The sequence below is a fragment of the Bos grunniens genome, chromosome 20, assembly GCF_055505025.1.
Source record: "Bos grunniens cultivar Pamir isolate PY7600 chromosome 20, Bosgru_T2T1.0, whole genome shotgun sequence".
Classification (NCBI taxonomy): Eukaryota; Metazoa; Chordata; class Mammalia; order Artiodactyla; family Bovidae; genus Bos; species Bos grunniens.
The window spans coordinates 23166316-23185125 of NC_141184.1; the positions used below are offsets into that span (position 1 = coordinate 23166316).

Below are 18810 nucleotides of genomic sequence, written 5' to 3' on the forward strand. Positions count from 1 at the left end.
CCCATCCCATCCCTCTGAGTCATCCCAGTACACAAGCCCTGAGCATCCTGTATCATGCATCAAACCTGGACTGGAGATCCGTTTCACATATGATAATATGCATGTTTCAATGCCATTCTCCTAAATCATCCCACCCTCGCCCTCTCCCACAGAGTCCAAAAGACTGTTGTATACATCTGTGTCACTTTTGCTGCCTCACATACAGAGTTATCATTACCATCTTTCTAAATTCCATATATATGTGGAATTAGTATACTATATTGGTGTTTTTCTTTCTGGCTTACTTTACTCTGTATAATAGGCTTCAGTTTCATCCACCTCAGTAGAACTGATTCAAATGTATTGTTTTTAATGACTGAATAATATTCCATTGTGCATATATACCACAGCTTTCTTATCTATTCATTTGCTGATGGACACCTAGGTTGCTTCCATGTCCTGGCTATTATAAACAGTGCTGCAGTAAACATTGGGGTATACGTGTCTCTTTCAGTTATGGTTTCCTCAGTGTGGATGTCCAGCAATGGGATTGCTGAGTCGTATGGCAGTTCTATTTCCAGGTTTTTAAGGAATCATCACACTGTTCTCCATAGTGGCTGTACTAGTTTGCATTCTCACCAACAGTGTAAGAGGACTCCCTTTTCTCCACACCCTCTCCAGCACTTATTGCTTGTAGACTTTTGGATAGCAGCCATTCTGACTGGTGTGAAATGGTACCTCATTGTGGTTTTGATTTGCATTTCTCTGATAATGAATGATGTTGAGCATCTTTTCATGTGTTTGTTAGCCATCTGTATGTCTTCTTTGGAGAAATGTCTGTTTAGTTCTTTGGCCCATTTTTTGATTGGGTCGTTTATTTTTCTGGAATTGAGCTGCAGGAGTTGCTTGTATATTTTTGAGATTAATTCTTTGTCAGTTGCTCATTTGCTATTTTCTCCCATTCTGAAGGCTGTCTTTTCAGCTTGCTTACAGTTTCCTTTGTTGTGCAGAAGCTTTTAATTTTAATTAGGTCTCATTTGTTCACTTTTGTTTTTATTTCCAATATTCTGGGAAGTGGGTCATAGAAGATCCTGCTGTGATTTATGTCGGAGAGTGTTTTGCCTATGTTGTCCTCTAGGAGTTTTATAGTTTCTGGTCTTACATTTAGATCCTTAATATATTTTGAGTTTATTTTCATGTATGGTGTTAGAAAGTGTTCTAGTTTCATTCTTTTATAAGTGGTTGACCAGTTTTCCCAGCACTACTTGTTAAAGAGATTGTCTTTTCTCCATTGTATATTCTTGCCTCCTTTGTCAAAGATAAGGTGTCCATAGGTGTGTGGATTTATCTCTGGACTTTCTATTTTGTTCTATTGATCTATACCTCTGTCTTTGTGCCAGTACCATACTGTCTTGATGACTGTGGCTTTGTAGTAGAGCCTAAAGTCAGGTAGGTTGATTCCCCCAGTTCCATTTTTCTTTATCAAGATTGCTTTGGCTATTCGAGGTTTTTTGTATTTCCATACAAACTGTGAAATTTTTTGTTCTAGCTGTATGAAAAATACTGTTGGTAGCTTGATAGGGATTGCATTAAAATTATACATTGCTTTGGGTAGTATACTCATTTTCACTATATTGGTTCTTCCAATCCATGAACACAATATATTTCTCCATCTATTTGTGTCCTCTTGGGTTTCTGTCACCAGTGTTTTATAGTTTTCTATATACAGGTCTTTTGTTTCTTTAGGTATATATATTTTCCTAAGTATTTTACTCTTTTTGTTGCAATGGTGAATGGAATTGTTTCCTTAATTTCTTTTTCTGTTTTCTCATTGTTAGTGCATAGGGATGCAAGGGATTTCTGAGTGTTGATTTTATATCCTGCAACTTTACTATATTCATTGATTAGCTCTAGTAATTTTCTGGTGGAGTATTTATGTCATCTGCAAACAGTGAGAGTTTTACTTTTTCTTTTCCAATCTGGATTCCTTTTATTTCTTTTTCTGCTCTGATTGCTGTGGCCAAAACTTCCAAAACTATGTTGAATAGTAGTTGTGAGAGTGGGCACCCTAGTCTTGTTCCTGACTTTAGGGGAAATGCTTTCAATTTTTCACCATTGAGGATAATGTTTGCTGTGGGTTTGTCATATATAGCTTTTATTATGTTGAGGTATGCTCCTTCTATTCCTGCTTTCTGGAGGGTTTTTATCATAAATGGATGTTGAATTTTGTCAAAGGCTTTCTCTGCATCTATTGAGATAATCATGTGGTTTTTATTTTTCAATTTGTTAATGTGGTGTATTATATTGATTGATTTGCAGATATTGAAGAATCCTTGCATCTCTGGGGTAAAGCCCACTTGGTCATGGTGTATGATCTTTTTATACGTTGTGGGATTCTGTTTGTTAGAATTTTGTTAAGGATTTTTGCATGTATGTTCATCAGTGATATTGGCCTGCAGTTTTCTTTTTTTGTGGCATCTTTGTCAGGTTTTGGTATTAGGGTGATGGTGGCCTCATAGAATAGGTTTGGAAGTTTACCTTCCTCTGCAATTTTCTGGAAGAATTTGAATAGGATAGGTGTTAGCTTTTCTATATTTTTGGTAGAATTCAGCTGTGAAGCTGTCTGGTCCTGGGCTTTTGTTTGCTGGAAGATTTCTGATTACAGTTTCAATTTCTGTGCTTGTGATGGGTCTGTTAAGATTTTCTATTTCTTCCTGGTTCAGTTTTGGAAAGTTGTACTTTTTCTAAGAATTTGTCCAGTTCTTCCAAGTTGTCCATTTATTGGCATATAGTTGCTGATAGTAGTCTCTTATGATCCTTCGTATTTCTGTGTTGTCTGTTGTGATCTCTCCATTTTCATTTCTAATTTTGTTGATTTGATTTTTCTCCCTTTGTTTCTTGATGAGTCTGGCTAATGGTTTAACTAATTTATTTTTAAAATGAAGGTAATTGCTTTACACAGTTTTGCTGTTTTCTGTCAAACAACAAGAAGAATCAGTCATAGGTATACATATGTCCCCTTTCTCTTGAACCTCCCTCCCATCTCCTTCCCAATTCCATCCCTCTAGATTGTTACAGAGGCCCTGTTTGAGTTCCCCGAGTCATTCAGCAAATTTCCATTGGTTGTCTATTGCAAGTTTCCATGTTATTACTAAACATTAGTATGGCTTCCCTGATGGGTCAGTGGTAAAGTATTCACCTGCAATGAAGGAGACATGGAGATGTGGGTTCGATCCCTGGGTTGGGAAGATCCTCTGCAGGAGGAAGTGGCAACCCACTCCAGTATTCTTGTCTGGGAAATCCCACGGACAGAGGAGCCTGGAGGGCTAGAGTCCATGGGGGCACAAGAGTTGGACATGACTTAGGAACTGAACAACAACAAAAATATTTAAATACTATACATTACTTCAGTAAAAGATTGTCAATCCAGTGGAAATATAGAGCAATACATAATTAACTTAGCTATAAGTTTTATATTAGAGCTAGGAAGTTGATTTTACTAAAAAGTTGTATCAGTCAATAAGTATCAAAAATCCTTCCTCATGACAGTTTTCTTTTTTTTTTTTTTAGGTAATTTCTTTACCCTAGAAAAGTTCTTATAACCTTTCTGGATATAATAAGGTCCAGCAAACACAGTCTGAATAATTTTATGCATGCTTTTTTTTCTGAGGTAGCATTTATGCATAAAACTTTTGTTCTGTTTCAGTAAGGCACTTTAGCATATGCTGGTTAAATTCTGTCTTCTTGTTACAGCCTAAATCTGTTTTCATTCAGGTCGGTTGCTTTATGCCTCTAAGCTAAAAAAAAGATATTTAAAAATCTTGTGAGAAATGATTCACACTCTCTTTGGCAGCTAAAGCTACAATCTTTGTCTTTTGCTCACTCCTTGGAATTTGATGAACTAAAAGATTAAGACAGTCATACCACATGTATAAACCAAATGTATAAACCAAATGCCTTTGGTTCTCATACTGACAAAACAATTACTTGGGGCTTCGCAGAGAAAAGTCACTCTTCTTTGTTGTTAAAACTGTTTTCATCGACTATAAGTGCTGGAAATCTGCTTTAAGAATTCTTTGTTTCTTTTTTTAAAGCGATTTGGGACTTTTTTTCCCTATAAATGAAAATGAAAAAGGTCAGTTCTCTGTGGCAAGTGTAAAACTGAAGCGGGCACAATTTGCTGCCTGGTTTCTTTGGAGCCTCCTTGCTAGGAGACCATAAAACATGATAAAGTTTGGTAATGTCAAGGAAAGTTAATCATGAGTCAAGGGGACAGTACGAAAAAATCTATAGATCAAAAAAATCTGTCCTAAAAGGAAGTGAAATAATGGTAGTTTGGGTTTTATTATATGGAAATCACTTTCAAAATTTACTGAACACTTACTCTGTGGGGAAAAATATGATATGCTCTACAGGAAGCATAGAAATGAGAAATAAGAGTAAAGCTAAGATGGATTCATTAGCACATGAATTTTAGATGTATTATTTTATTTAATAATTAACATCACTGTCACGAGAATTATAGGTTTAATATAAATTACTATCTCATGCTTTAAGTATGAAAAGAAATTCTGAGAGAACTGGCATCTGTTTCCAAAATTTGCTACACAGAGTGAAAGAAAAGTTACAGATATAAAAGAAGGATGTGGGGAATTCTAGACCCTTTGTCAAAATAATTTTGTAAAATAATACAATCATAGCCTCTAGCTTCAGGACATAGAATCCTATGAATATAACTCACAGGCTGAATGAGTTTGGACAAGATATTTGACCCATCTGAGCTGATGGAATCTGCTTCCTGTAGTTTTGAGGCAGTATGTATAAGAAAGAATAAGATATCTTGGAATAAACATGCAATCATATTCAGATGTTTTATTTTTGGCCATAGAGTCAAAGTACTTTCAGAGAAGACCCCCATTCCTATCTTTAAGGATCTAACAGTTTAGGATTTGCACAAATTATCTAATAGCCATAACACCTGGTGGCATCTAATGCAATGATAAGAAAGATGAATAACAAAGATAGGAAAAGAAAGTATTCTAGAGAGACTAAGATAGAGGAGCCTGATAATAGTTCAGAAAACTGTTGAAGAAAGAAATAGCCTTGAGATGAGCATTTTAAGATTGAAAAAGAAAAAAGTTTTGGTTAAAGTAGATATTTTAACTTTATGGAGAGGTTACAACATCAATTTTCCTGTATTAAAAAAATTAACAGCAATATTTCAAAAAATTTTTTTCAATAAATTTCCTCCACATTAAAAATAAACTTTCACCCTTAAATGTTTCTACTGTTTTCCAGGGAATTATTAAAAATAATTTTCCACTTTTGTCAACTTTATGCTTCCTTGTTATATTCTGGTATAACATATTTTTTTAAGCTCCCCAAACATCTTGTGAAAGTGGGGATTCTGATTTAGTAGGTTGGATTTGGGACTGAGATTTTGCATTTCAAACAAGCTCTTAGGTGCTGCCTCTGATGTTGTCTGAGGACCACATTTCATGTGGTAAAGTGCTGAGAGGCTTCTCAAGATTTGTCTCATTGAGATCTCGCTTGATAAATGTCACATTGCACTTGAAAATATGTGGGATATTTTCAATAAGCTTTGATATTGATTTCTAACATAATTCCACTGTCTGTAATGAGAGACCATACTCTGTATGATTTCAATACCACTGGATCATGAAATTTTTGAACCTTGTTTTATGTCCCTGGATATATTCCAGTGTCTCCTAGTTTATAGTCTATGGGAATTTGAATAGAACGTGTATCCTACTGTTGTATGAAAATTGTATAAATCTTAATTTCAATTTGTTCATGGTATTTTTCAGGTTTACTATATCCTCATAATTTTGTGTATATTTAATTATTTTTTGAGAGTTTGATATTGAAACTCTGACTAAAAATCTTAATTTATCTACTTAAAAAATAATTGCAATACATAGTAGAACTATATGTAACTTTGTTCTGTATTTTCCAAGTCTCCTATAAATGAATTATTATAATTTCATAATTTAAAAATTAAAAAAAGAAAAAAAAAGTCTCTTTGAATGCTTTTTCCTCTTGGCTTTGCTGTCTTCTTAATGACTACTGCTATTCATGTCTTTTGAAAATTGTAATTGAGATCCATTTGATTCAATTGTTGGGCCAGAAAGCTAGGATTATCCCTTCTTTTTTAGATCCAAAGTCCAATATTGTTGGAACTACCTCGAAATATTCAGAATATGATCACTTCTACCATCTAGCAGTATTTCTAATCACCCCATATGCTACCATATTGGTCAAAGTCTTTCAGCTTCCTCCTGGATTATTATAATAGTTTCCTATCTGACTTCATATACATGTCTTTGACCTCTGAAATCTAGTCTCAATATAGAATCCTGGATGATACTTCTAAAAACCACCATCTTAAAAATTAATAAGCTCACCCTTGCTCTAGCCACACTGACCTTTTTGACATTCCTTGAACTTACTATGCATGGTCCCTTTGCAAATTCATGTAGCTATTTTCATTCCTTTTTTTCAGTATAATTTTTTCAAAAAAGTCAGTCACAACCACTTAATTAAATAATAAAAAATAAATAAAAACAAAAAAAAATCGAAATATAAGTAAGCCAACAATTATGATACAATGTGACATGTTCCACTTTTAGTAGGAAGTGCTGTAGGGACTCAGGTCAGTCTGGAAAAAAAAAAAAATGATTCATCTTCCAGGCCAGTTCTGATCCCCTTTACCATAGTCTTCTTTTTTCACAGTTTAATCTTTAAACACACACATATACACTATCACTCACAAACTTCTCACATATAACATTATCTACTGAGTATGTTCATTGATTTTTTAAGTATCTTTAGCCCAGTAGAATACAAACTTGTGTGCTTCTTTTCTTCTTTCCAACATTGATTTAATCTGAGCAATTCAACAGTGCTTGGAACATATTGGTTCTTCATCAAGTATACATTGAATGAAGTAAGCAATATACAATTTGGGAACCTAGCCAGGACCTTCCTTGACTTCGCTGAGGCAGATGTTGGCTAGTAGATTGTGAAAGAAATGAGAAATGAGGAGATCAAGATACATTATAATTATTAGAAAAAAAAAAAAAAAAGAAAAACTTGCCTGGAAGAGAAACAATATGTGAGAATCTGAGTAAGATATTTATTTTCCTTTTATTTATAATAAAAAGTGAAATGTGATCTTAATTATAGGATAAGGGAAACTACTGATGAAATCATGCTTTGGCATAATATTTGGAAATGTCCAAAAAAACAAAAACAAGGGCTCAAAGTAAAGAGCTTACCCTCAAAATGAAGAAAATTTGTATTCTTCCAGGAGTATACAATGAAATAAAGATATTTTAATATTTTCAAAGTCAGTCCTTAGAAAAAATTTACTCCAGCTTAGCCCAATGTTATTAATGGTGGTTTTACAAGAGTTGTGAGCAGACAAATGAAAGAGAAGGATAACACAACATATCAAAGGATTGCTGCTTAGCATAGAGAGACTTAAGGATTTCTACACTTGATATCTTTAAGTGTTAAAGTTAAAGTTACATGGGTATCACTCAGGATGGTACAGATACCTGTATGTCTGGAAAGAAGCTGAGTTGAAACTGTACTGAGCAAGTGTAGCAGAATAGAAATGGTTCAGGAGAATAAATATTAGGTCTCTTCATACTAAGTGGGGAGCTGCTAAAGTCAAGGTAAAAGTTATTATCTCTGGCATTGGATTTTAAAATAGAAAGACTAAAAGATTACATTCAGATCTGGCTTATTACAGTTTAAAGGGGCTAGAGTGGATTAGTTAGGAGGAGTAATATTGTCCAGGTGAATGTCAAAAATATGGTTGGCATAGAGGGTTGGAGGTGAAGAGGATTAAAGAGTTAAGAGGAATAAAAAAGCAATATAAGGGTGGTGTTGGTTTATCATTTACAAGGAGACTAACCATGTATTCTGATCTATTTTCTATACTATGACTGTTTTTCCATCTTCAATATTAGTAAAGTAAAAGTGAAAGTGTTAGTTGCTCAGTTGTGTCCAACTCTTTTCGATTCCATGGGCTGTAGCCCATCAGACCCCTCTGTCCCTGGGATTCTCCAGGCAAGAATACTGGAGTGGGTTGCCATGACCTTCTCTAGGGATCTTCCCCACCCAGAGATCAAAGCAAGGTCTCCGCATTGCAGGCAGGTTCTTTACCATCTGAGCCAGCTGGGAAGCCCAAATATTAGTAAAGCTTGCTTTATACTCAAATAGGTTCCAATTTGAATGATAACCTATTTGATAAACCTATATATAGTCTGTATCATTTTTTGAAGTAGATGACAAATTCTTTAACAGTCTTTAAAATAGTATCAGTGACTCAATAATCCATGATAGGGAGGAGAGAGTTGATAAATAAATAGTGCAAGAGGTACTCACACACTTCAGACTAATGTAATTATTTATATTAATATTTATGGTAGTGTATATTGTATTTAGTATGTACCTTCCATGAATCTACCCTCAAATTTTGCTCAAGACATAGCAAGATATTAAAAAGCAAATATTACGACCACTGTGATACTATTCATTTAAGCTAAGTGTCCTCAGTTTCTTCTAGTATTTCTCATTTAATTTTTAACTCTCCATGGCTTTGATCATTTTTAAAAAGTATGTCTTGTCTGATAAATGAAGACTAGAATAGGTTGTAATAGATTTTCCTAAGTGTTAATATCCCCATTTATAAAACTTATACATGAATTAATTTTGGTTGCTTATTTTGTTTTTGGCTGCCATAATAAAATTCTAACCCACATTTCTATTGTTATTGTCTAACTCTTTTAGAGTTAATTTTGTGTTTCCCTAGAGATTCTGGCTCATATATATATATATTTATATGACTTCATTTTCGATAGCTCAACTTAGATGTCGATAAATTACATAAGCAGGATCCAAACTGAGTCTTGGATTTTATTCAGAACTTCAAGCCAAAATCCAGCTACCTCTCTCTTTCTTGTAAAAATCCTTTTCCAAGATCTTACTGTTTCTTATCTAGATTACAATACATGTCACTTATTGTGCTTTATACTCTGACTTCCATGTTTATCTACACATTAATATACACAGTGTAAAATAATATTTAGAAAATGAATATCTGTCAGTGGTTTTTACTATGTGTTGTGTTAGTCACTCAGTAGTGTCTGACTCTTTTGTGACCACACCACTGTAGCCCACCAGTTTCCTCTGTCCATGGAATTCTCCAGGCAAGAATACTGGAGTGGGTTGCCATTTCCTTCTCCAGGCGATCTTTCAAACCCAGGGATTGAGCCCAGGTCTCCTGGATTGCAGGCAGATTGTTTACTGTCTGAGATACTAGACAATCCCAAGAGTTACCATAAAGTATAGGCTTTTACTATGCTGCTGCTGCTACTGTTGCTAAGTCGCTTCAGTCGTGTCCGACTCTGTGTGACCCCATAGACGGCAGCCCACCATGCTCCGCTGTCCCTGGGATTCTCCAGGCAAGAACACTGGAGTGGGTTGCCATTTCCTTCTCCAGTGGATGAAAGTGAAAAAAGTGAAGTCACTCAGTCGTGTCCAACACTTTGTGATCCCGTGGACTGCAGCCTACCAGACTCCTCCGTCCATGGGATTTTCCAGGCAAGAGTACTGGACTGGGTTGCCATTGCCTTATGAAAAAATTACAAATTTACAAATTCTTCACCATGGCCTTTTAGTCCCACCATGAACTTGCCTATCTCTCCAACTTTACCATATCCCACTCTTTCCTTCACTACATCCACTTCCACCATCCTGGCTTTCAGGTGGTTTTAAAGTTGTACCAAGTTCATACACACTTTAGAGCCTTCACACTTCAACCTGCCTAAAACGTACTCTCTTGGATATTCATATGGTTGGTGTCAATAAGAATGTCAATATTTTAGATAGTTACAGAATGAACACCAAATAAATCTAAAGTAGCACTCCAAAGCACTATGTATCATATCATTTTACTTTCTTCACACTTTTTACAATCAGAAATACTTTGTGTGTTTGTTTATTAGACTGATTAGCTTCCCAACCAAAATAAAACCCCATAAAATATGGATATTATCTTTATTGTTAGCACTGTATTCACAATATCTAGAATTGAATCTGGGACAAGACAGCTGTTTAGTAAATAGTTATGAGAATATGCATTTTTTTTTTACATAGGGAAAATTCTTGAAACATTCAAAGTTTCAGATGATTGTGTACATTTAGAATTAGAAAAATTATTTTTATTATCATGTTTCTTTAAAAGAAAAAAACAGGTTGGATTTTTCACTGATATTTAATGGAAGAGGGATTAAGTAACCTAGCATATATAACAGAAATCTGTTTTTTAGAATTCAAGATAGATTGAGAAAAGCACAAAGATGAGAATTATGGAGAGATTTTCCTATTACAATTAACAAAGATTAAAATTCAATATTCTAAAGAGTTTAGGTATGCTATAATTTTGGAATTTCTCCATGTGGAAGACCTCTGAGCATTTCTTAATATATTTTTTTTTCTAGGATCAAGAATTAAATACATCTACTATACAAAGACTGCCCATATGTCTTTTACCATGGGCCAAATTGCTAAAGACAATTATGTTCGTGAAACATAACCTCCTATAGTGAGTAATAACTATATTCTTTATTTCTGTGATTTTACTTAAAAGTTTACCTTTATTAAATCCATTTAATTACATTCTGATCTTCCTCCCTTTCCATTCCTTCCTTTCTTCCCTCCTTCCTCTATTACCTCTCCTCCTTTATTCTTTCCTTCCTCTCTTCCCTCCTTCCTCCCTTCCTTCCTTTCTGATTCCATTTTTCATCTCTCTATATCGTTACATATAAACTGCCATTAAGCAGGATTCCTTGAGACATAATTTTAAGGAGGAAAATATTTTTTGAGAATTACTGAACTTACACTTTTTAATCAGAATAATTTTGGATAAAACACTAAACTTATATAGTGAGGAAGGAGGAGAAGCAGACAACAGAGGATGAGATGGCTGGATGACATCACCAACTCGATGGACATGAGTTTGAGTGAACTCTGGGAGTTGGTGATGGACAGGGAGGCCTGGCGTGCTGTGGTTCATGGAGTCACAAAGAGTCGGACATGACTGAGTGACTGAACTGAACTGAAGGAATTTTCAAAGCTTAAGGAATAAAAAACAATGCATGTCTCATCATCTGGGATGATTCCAGTTTAGGGATATTATAAACAAAGCTAATATAATTTTTTAATGTGGCTAATAGCTAGAATTATAGTTGATAGATCAAATGATAGGAATATGCTTACTTTTATCAATAATTCAGAAATTTTAACAGGGTTTATATACTTTTACACTCTCATCAACAATGTCTGAGAATTCTGGTTGCTCCACACCCATGCCAATTTTGGTGTCCTCAGTCTTTTTTATTTGTTTGAAAGTGCTAATTGTTCAGTGTTGTCCAACTCTTTGTGACCCTATGGACTGTAGCCTGCCTGGCTCCTCTGTCCATGGAATTCTCCAGGCAAGAATACTGGAGTGGGTAGCCATTCCCTTCCCAGGGATCTTCCTGACCCAGGGACTAAACCTGAGTTTCCTACACTACAGGCAGATTCTTTACCATCTGAGCCACTGGGGAAGCCCAAAGGATCAGAAATAGTCACTGAAACATGGAATTGAACCAGGGGCCTTTAGATCTTTAGTCTAACACTCTCCCAGTTGAGTTATTTCAGCCACTCACTATTATTATTTGCTTAATTGAGCTATAATTAGCATATAACATTGTGTAAGTTTAAGGTGTCCAACTTGTTGACTTGATACATTTGTGCATTGCAATATGATTACCACCATTGCCTTAGTTAACACCTCTATCATGTCACTTAATTATCTTTTGTGTGTGTGTGGTGAAAACAATTAAGATGTAGTCTCTTAGCAAATTTGAAGTTTATACAGAAGTGTTGACTGTAATCACTATGCTGTACAATAGATCTCCAGGATTTACTTGTCTACTAGTTGCAACTTTGTATTGTTAAACCACATCTCTTCAATTCTGCCACTATCTAACCCCTGATAACCACAATTCTATTCTTTGTTATTACAAATTTACCCTTTTTATATTCCATGTTTAAATGATGTTATACTTATCTGCCTTTCTCTAACTTAACCTCACATAACATAACACCCTCAAGGGCTATCCATGCTGCAAATGGCAGGATTTCCCTCTTTCTCATGGCTCAATAATATCACTTTGTATGAATATATACACCACATCTTCTTTATCAATTCATCTGTTGATGGGCACTCAAGTTGTTTCCACATATTGGCTTTTGTGAATAATGGTACAGTAAACATGGATTACAGATGTATTTTCAATATTTTTTCATTTATTTTAGATACATACTCACAAGTGGGATTGTTGAATCATATGACATTTCTATATTTAATTTTTTTTCTTTCTTTTGTTTTTTAAATTTTATTTTATTTTTAAACTTTACATAATTGTATTAGTTTTGCCAAATATCAAAATGAATCCATCACAGGTATACATGTGCTCCCCATCCTGAACCCTCCTCCCTCCTCCCTCCTCCCTCCCCATACCATCCCTCTGGGTCGTCCCAGTGCACTAGCCCCAAGCATCCAGTATCGTGCATTGAACCTGATGATAACAATAACCCTGTGTACGAGACAGCAAAAGAGACACTGATATATTTAATTTTTTAAGGAAACTCCATACTGCTTTCCACAGGGACTGACCGTTCACAAGGGTTTCCTTTTCTCTAGCCAAACACAGGTTATCTCTTATCTTCTTGTTGATAGCCATTCTAAGAAGTGTGAGGTGGTATCTAATTTTTTTTGTTGTTTTGATCTGCATTTCCCTGATGATTAGTGGTGTTTAAATGCCTATTCAGGTCTTCTGTCCATTTTTTATTCAAATTGTCTTTTTTTGCTGTTATGATATCCATGAGTTTTTAACAAGTCTTTACCCAATACACAATTTGCAAATATTTTCCATACTGTAGGATACCTTTGCATTTTGTTGATTTTTTTCTTTTTCTGTGCAGTTTTTCATTTGATGTAATCCCACTAGTTGATTTTTTCAATTTTGTTGTCTGTGCTTTTGGTGTCACAACTGAAAAAAAATTATTGGCAAGACCAAAGTCAAAATGCTTCTTCCCAAAGTTTTCTTTTAGGAGTTTATGATATCAGTTCTCATTTTATGGACTTTAACCTATTTCGAGTTCAATTTTTTGAGTGGTATAAGATAAGGGTCTGATTTCAGTTCTCTGCATATGATTACCCATTTTTCCCAATACCATTTTTTTAAAGAGACCATCCTTTCTCCCTTGATTATTCTTCACTCCCCTGTCTAATATTAGGTTGACTGTACATACAGTGGCTTATTTCTGGGCTCCCTATTCTCCTTCACTGTTCTGTGTGTGTATTTTTTTGCCAGTTCCATACTATTTTAATTACTATAGCTTTGTAGTATAGTTTGAAATCAGTAATTATAGTCCCTCTTGCTGTGTTATTCTTTTACAGCATTGCTTTAGCTATTCAAGGTCTTTTGTGGTTCCGTAGATTGAATTTGTTTGTTTGTTTATGTGAAAAATACCATCAAAATTTTATAGGGATTTCATTGAATCTATTGATTAGTTTGGGTATTATAATCCACAATCATAGAGTATCATTCTATTCAATTGTATCTTTTCAATTTCTGTTATAAAGTTGTTTAATCTTTCACTCTCTTGGTTAAATTTATCCCTAGGTATATATATATATTTTTATTCTATTGATCATGTGATAGTTTTCTCATTTCTTTGTACTGTTAGCTCAATTGGAGATTTCATTTTCATTTTATTTTTCTCTAATACTGTTGATTACATTTATGAACTTACTGGCTTTATGCATATATTATTTTGCAAAGTGTTCATTGATATCATTTGCTCCTTATTAAATAGACTTTTCTGTTGCCCTTCCTCTTGAAATCCAGTCATACTTTCCTGTTTCTTCATACATTTAATAAGTTTAAGATGTAGCTTGGGCATTTTCAATGCTATGTTTAGAGGCTCTAGATTCTGTTACATTCCTCCAAACAGTATTGATATTTGTGTGTATTGGTTTGTTTTTGCAGACGATTAACCTGATTGTACTTAAACTGCAATCTTTGTCTCTCAGACATAAGCTCAAAATTCAGTCCAGTGATTTTAGCCTTTGCTGTGCCCCTGAGGTCTGTATATGGCTCAGTACCAATTTGTGTATACATTATACACATAATTCATAATTTCTCCTCTCTTGTTCTCTCCTTTCTTAGCATTCCTTCATCACTTTTAAACATGGTTTTATAATTTGCGTGCCCCAAATTCTATTCTGTTTCTTTAAGGAAGTAATGAGTTTGATTTGCCTCTTAGTGTTAAGGATCAATATATAAATAGCTCATCCGGATTCATCCCCTTCTTCACTGTCGTTCCTTCATCCAAATGTCGACTCCCTCTCAAGAGCAACTTCTTTTCACCCTTTTTCTTCCTCTTTCCTTCTTCATCTCTTTCTTTTCTATGTAATCTCTTTTTTGTTTGTTTGTTTGTTTGTAAGATCATTGGTACTATGAAAGCATACTTTTAAACTAAGAATGTGTAAGGAATGCTGAAATCCTGTCTTTCTAAATATTATACTTACATTTTGCCTTTTTCTTACTACCATATTTCTCACTGAAATTTATCAAAGTTTAGAAAGGAAGCATCTTTTTTTCCCTTCAAAGCCTAATTGAAAATGGAATTTTATTTTATAGTCATTTGCCATGCCATGCTTCAGTTGTGTCTGACTCTGTGAGACCCAATGAACTGTTGCCCACCAGTTTCCTCTGTCCATGGGATTCTACAGGCAAGTGTACTGGAATGGATTGTCATTCCCTTTTCCAGGTGATCTTCCTGACCCAGAATCAAACCGACATGTTTTACCTCTAACCTACCTTGGCAGGCTACCACTAGCACCACCTGGGAAGCACTATAGTACCTTAAAACATTTTAAAATACATCATCAGTAACTCAATTCATGTCCAATATTCTTTTTGTTAGACATTGATCCTGATACAAATAAAACCTATTTTATTCATTCTTTCATTCACTTAACTGATATTTATTGAGCTCTAGCTATATGCAACAGGTTTTTTTCCAGTGATGAAAATATAAACATGACCAAAAACGGCATAGCCTTGCAGCTCAGCGAGAAAGAATAATATTCAACAGAGCATCACACAAGCAAACTAATAAAAGTTTTAATAGGATAAAATATATAAAGGAGAGGTCATGATGATAAAGTACACATCAGGTGAAAATCATTTATGTATGGAGGCTAGAGTAAGCTTTCCTGAAGAAGTGACTACTGAACTAAGATTTGACAGAAAGTAAAATTCAACTAAAAATGGCTGAATGCTGTGGATGAGCAGGGAAAGAAAATTTCGGACAAGCTAAATAGTCTGGTATGTTCAAGATGGAACTGAAAAGAGGTCAGAATAGTTGAAGCATAGAGCAGGAGGTAACCACTCCAGTGTTCTTGCCTGGAGAATCCCAGGGACGGTGGAGCCTGGTGGGCTGCCATCTATGGGGTCGCACAGAGTCAGACACGACTGAAGCGACTTAGCAGCAGCAGTTTGACAATATTGGAGAAGGCAATGGCACCCCACTCGAGTGCTCTTGCCTGGAAAATCCCATGGATGGAGGAGCCTGGTACCCTGCAGTCCATGGGGTCCCCAAGAGTCAGACATGACTGAGCGACTTCACTTTCACTTTTCACTTTCATGCATTGGAGAAGGAAATGGCAACCCACTCCAGTGTTCTTGCCTGGAGAATCCCAGGGACGGGAGAGCCTGGTAGGCTGCTGTCTCTGGGGTTGCACAAAGTCGGACACAACTGAAGTGACTTAGCAGCAGAGCATGAGGTGAGAGGATAATGCTAAATGAGACCTGTGAGGCAAATGAAGAACAGATGATTGCAGGTTTGTGAGCCAGGCTAAATTTCAGTCTTTGTCCTTAGAGCAATGAATACCAACATAATCTTTGCCATTAGCTTTCACAACATTTGCAGTCTGACAGCATGAGTTTCTCTTGTTTACAGGTAATTAAGAAAGTTTTTCCCTCACATTATAGATGTTGATACTCTAACAGGAATTTTAATATCATGCACAGTAAAATAGGAAAAATAAACATAAAATTCTGTATGAAAAACATAAAAGGAAAATATTTACAAATGTATTTTATTTAATAAACTAAACTTATCTAATGTTAATGAAAGGGTGGTTTATGTTTCATAAATGAGGTCTAATTTCTTTTGGATACTGTTTAAAACATACTGTTTAAGCACATATCTGAACATAATTATGGCATATCTGAAAGAAACTCTAAGTGGCTGTGAAAATGAAAGTCGCTCAGTAATGTTCAACTCTTTGTGACCCCATGGACTATACAGTCCATGGAATTCTCCAGGCCAGAATACTGGAGTGGGTAGCCTTTCCCTTCTCCAGGGTATCTTCCCAACCCAGGTCTCCCACATTGCAGGCGGATTCTTTACCACCCGAGCCACAAGGGAAGCCCTAAAAGTGAAAGTGAAAGTGGCTGCAGTGGTTTTCAAAATCACAGTTTATGAGCTCACTGGGGTACGGTCATATCTTTTTTAATCTTGTAAGAAATATGAATTAAGCACATTGTTTTGGTGGAAACTCAGAGGAGTAATTACATAGTTACACATGAGCAAGCCTGAATCTATTGCAAACAGTATTTAGCAATGTATGTCTTATTTCTGAAATACCCATTTGCATGCATAAAAATTACCAATATTTATATTCACATAAAAGCAATACAATTTATGATTGATGAACAATCTAAAGCTCCATACTCCTCCAGATACTTCTTTTAAATCTGAGGGAAATGTATCCTATTGAGAAATATCTGATGAAATCCAGCTGTATTTTATTCTCATTTCAATCTATCATCACAGAAAATATTGACTATTTTTCCCCTCAGACATGCAGCTGTCAACTATCCAACTATGGGCCTAGATTTACATCTTAGTTTATTTCCTACCTATTCATTTTCATTTAAAACACTTGTTTCATGAAACTAGCATTTGCTGTGTGAAAAAGGAAGACAGGATGTGCAATCTCATCAAACCTGTCAATGAATGTTCATGGGCACAGCAAATAATATTCATTAAATTCAAGTGAATATATTTCCACCTTAAGAGATGGTAAAAATCATTATACATCTATGTGCATTGTATGCATATTCAGTCACTCAGCTGTGTCTGACTCTTTGCAACCACACAGACTGTAACCCACCAGGCTCCTCTGTCCATGGAATTTTCCAGGCAAGAATATTGAAACAGGTGGTCACTTCCTTCTCCAGAGGATCTTCCCAACCCAGGAATCAAACCCACGTCTCTTATATCTCCTGCACTGGCAGGCAGATTCTTTATCACTGTGCACTGAGCATTATTTCTATCATATTAATTATTCCATTAAAAAGATTTCTATTGTGTGCCAGTAGTGATAAGAATCCCTGTCCCTTCATTCCCCTAGCCAAGTATGCAAGCATATTCAGTCATGTCCAACTCTTTGTGACCCCATGGACTCTAGCCCACTAGGCTTCTTTGTCCATGGGATTCTCCAGGCAAGAATACTGCATTGGGTTCCCATTTCCTTCTCTAGGGAATGTTCCTGACTCAGGGATCAAACCCTTGTCTTTTGTGTCAACTGCATTGGCAGACCAGTTCTTTACCAGCTGAGCCACCTGAGAAGCCCAACCCCAAGAGGCATATTCAAATACCTGCAAAGTGTTTTTGCTCACTTTGAAAGTAGGCCAAGTTACAAAAGACTCTGGATAGTTGTATAGACTTTTAAGTTCTTTTGAAAACTTAAAGACACTCTGCAATCAGTAGCAGAGACAGGATATATTAGTGAAGACATGCAAGGATGCAGTGGTAAATTCCAATAGCCATCACCCAGAAAAATAAAAAATACATATATTTATTTCTCATAAAACAAATCTTGGTGATAGTTTAGGCTGATGGAACCATTCTTTTCAGTGTGGTTTTGTAAGAATCCTAGTTCCTTCTCACAGCTCAGCTATCCCAGAGGATATCATTTGCAATAGATTCAATCTGGGTTGGGAAAAAGAGATTATAGAAGAGACACATTGGTTTCTTAAAAGACTTAGTTTAGAAATAGTGTACATCAGTTCCATTTACTATCTACTGGAAAGGACTAATCATATAACCATTCATAATTGCAAGGGAACTGGGAAATACAGTTCTTGCCTAAGTATTCAGTTTCAAGCTACAACTGTACTATGGAGAGGAGATAGTTTTGGAGATAGCTTCTTGTCTCTGACACAGAGAAGTGTTTCTCTTCAATTGTCCTGGACATAAGAGAGCATTTTGTTGGTTTTATTTTATTGCTTGTTCATTTTTCTGGCCAATTATGTGTATATGAAGGTCACAAAGGCTAATAAACTTATACTAGCAACTACAGTTTGTAATAAATCTATAAGCACCAAAAGTCAGCACATAGCTCAGATCACTAAACAGAGGAAATAATTGTAACTCAACATTCCATACCACCTAGAAAAAAAAAATAAAGCATGAATTTCTGTGAATAAGGTGAATGGGTCTTCTTAGAGTTTTGGATTAAGGTGGCATTCCAAATGATGATATAGCAAATATTTTTCTTATTTCACTACATGTTTTTAAAATCCTATTATTTTACTATATACTAGGAATATTATTCTATGTTGTGAAAATTCTGATGATTCCAGGAGAAAAGAATATGCCCCAAGAAATCAT

At 35.3% G+C, this 18810-nt stretch overlaps 1 non-coding gene across 1 annotated transcript; it reads right to left on the reverse strand.

Annotated features, from left to right (window-relative positions):
- Nucleotides 1-11640: 11640 nt before the first annotated feature.
- TRNAF-AAA (transfer RNA phenylalanine (anticodon AAA)) lies at nucleotides 11641-11713 on the reverse strand. Its single transcript has one exon. It is a non-coding gene; the product is annotated as a tRNA-Phe (tRNA).
- Nucleotides 11714-18810: the final 7097 nt, after the last annotated feature.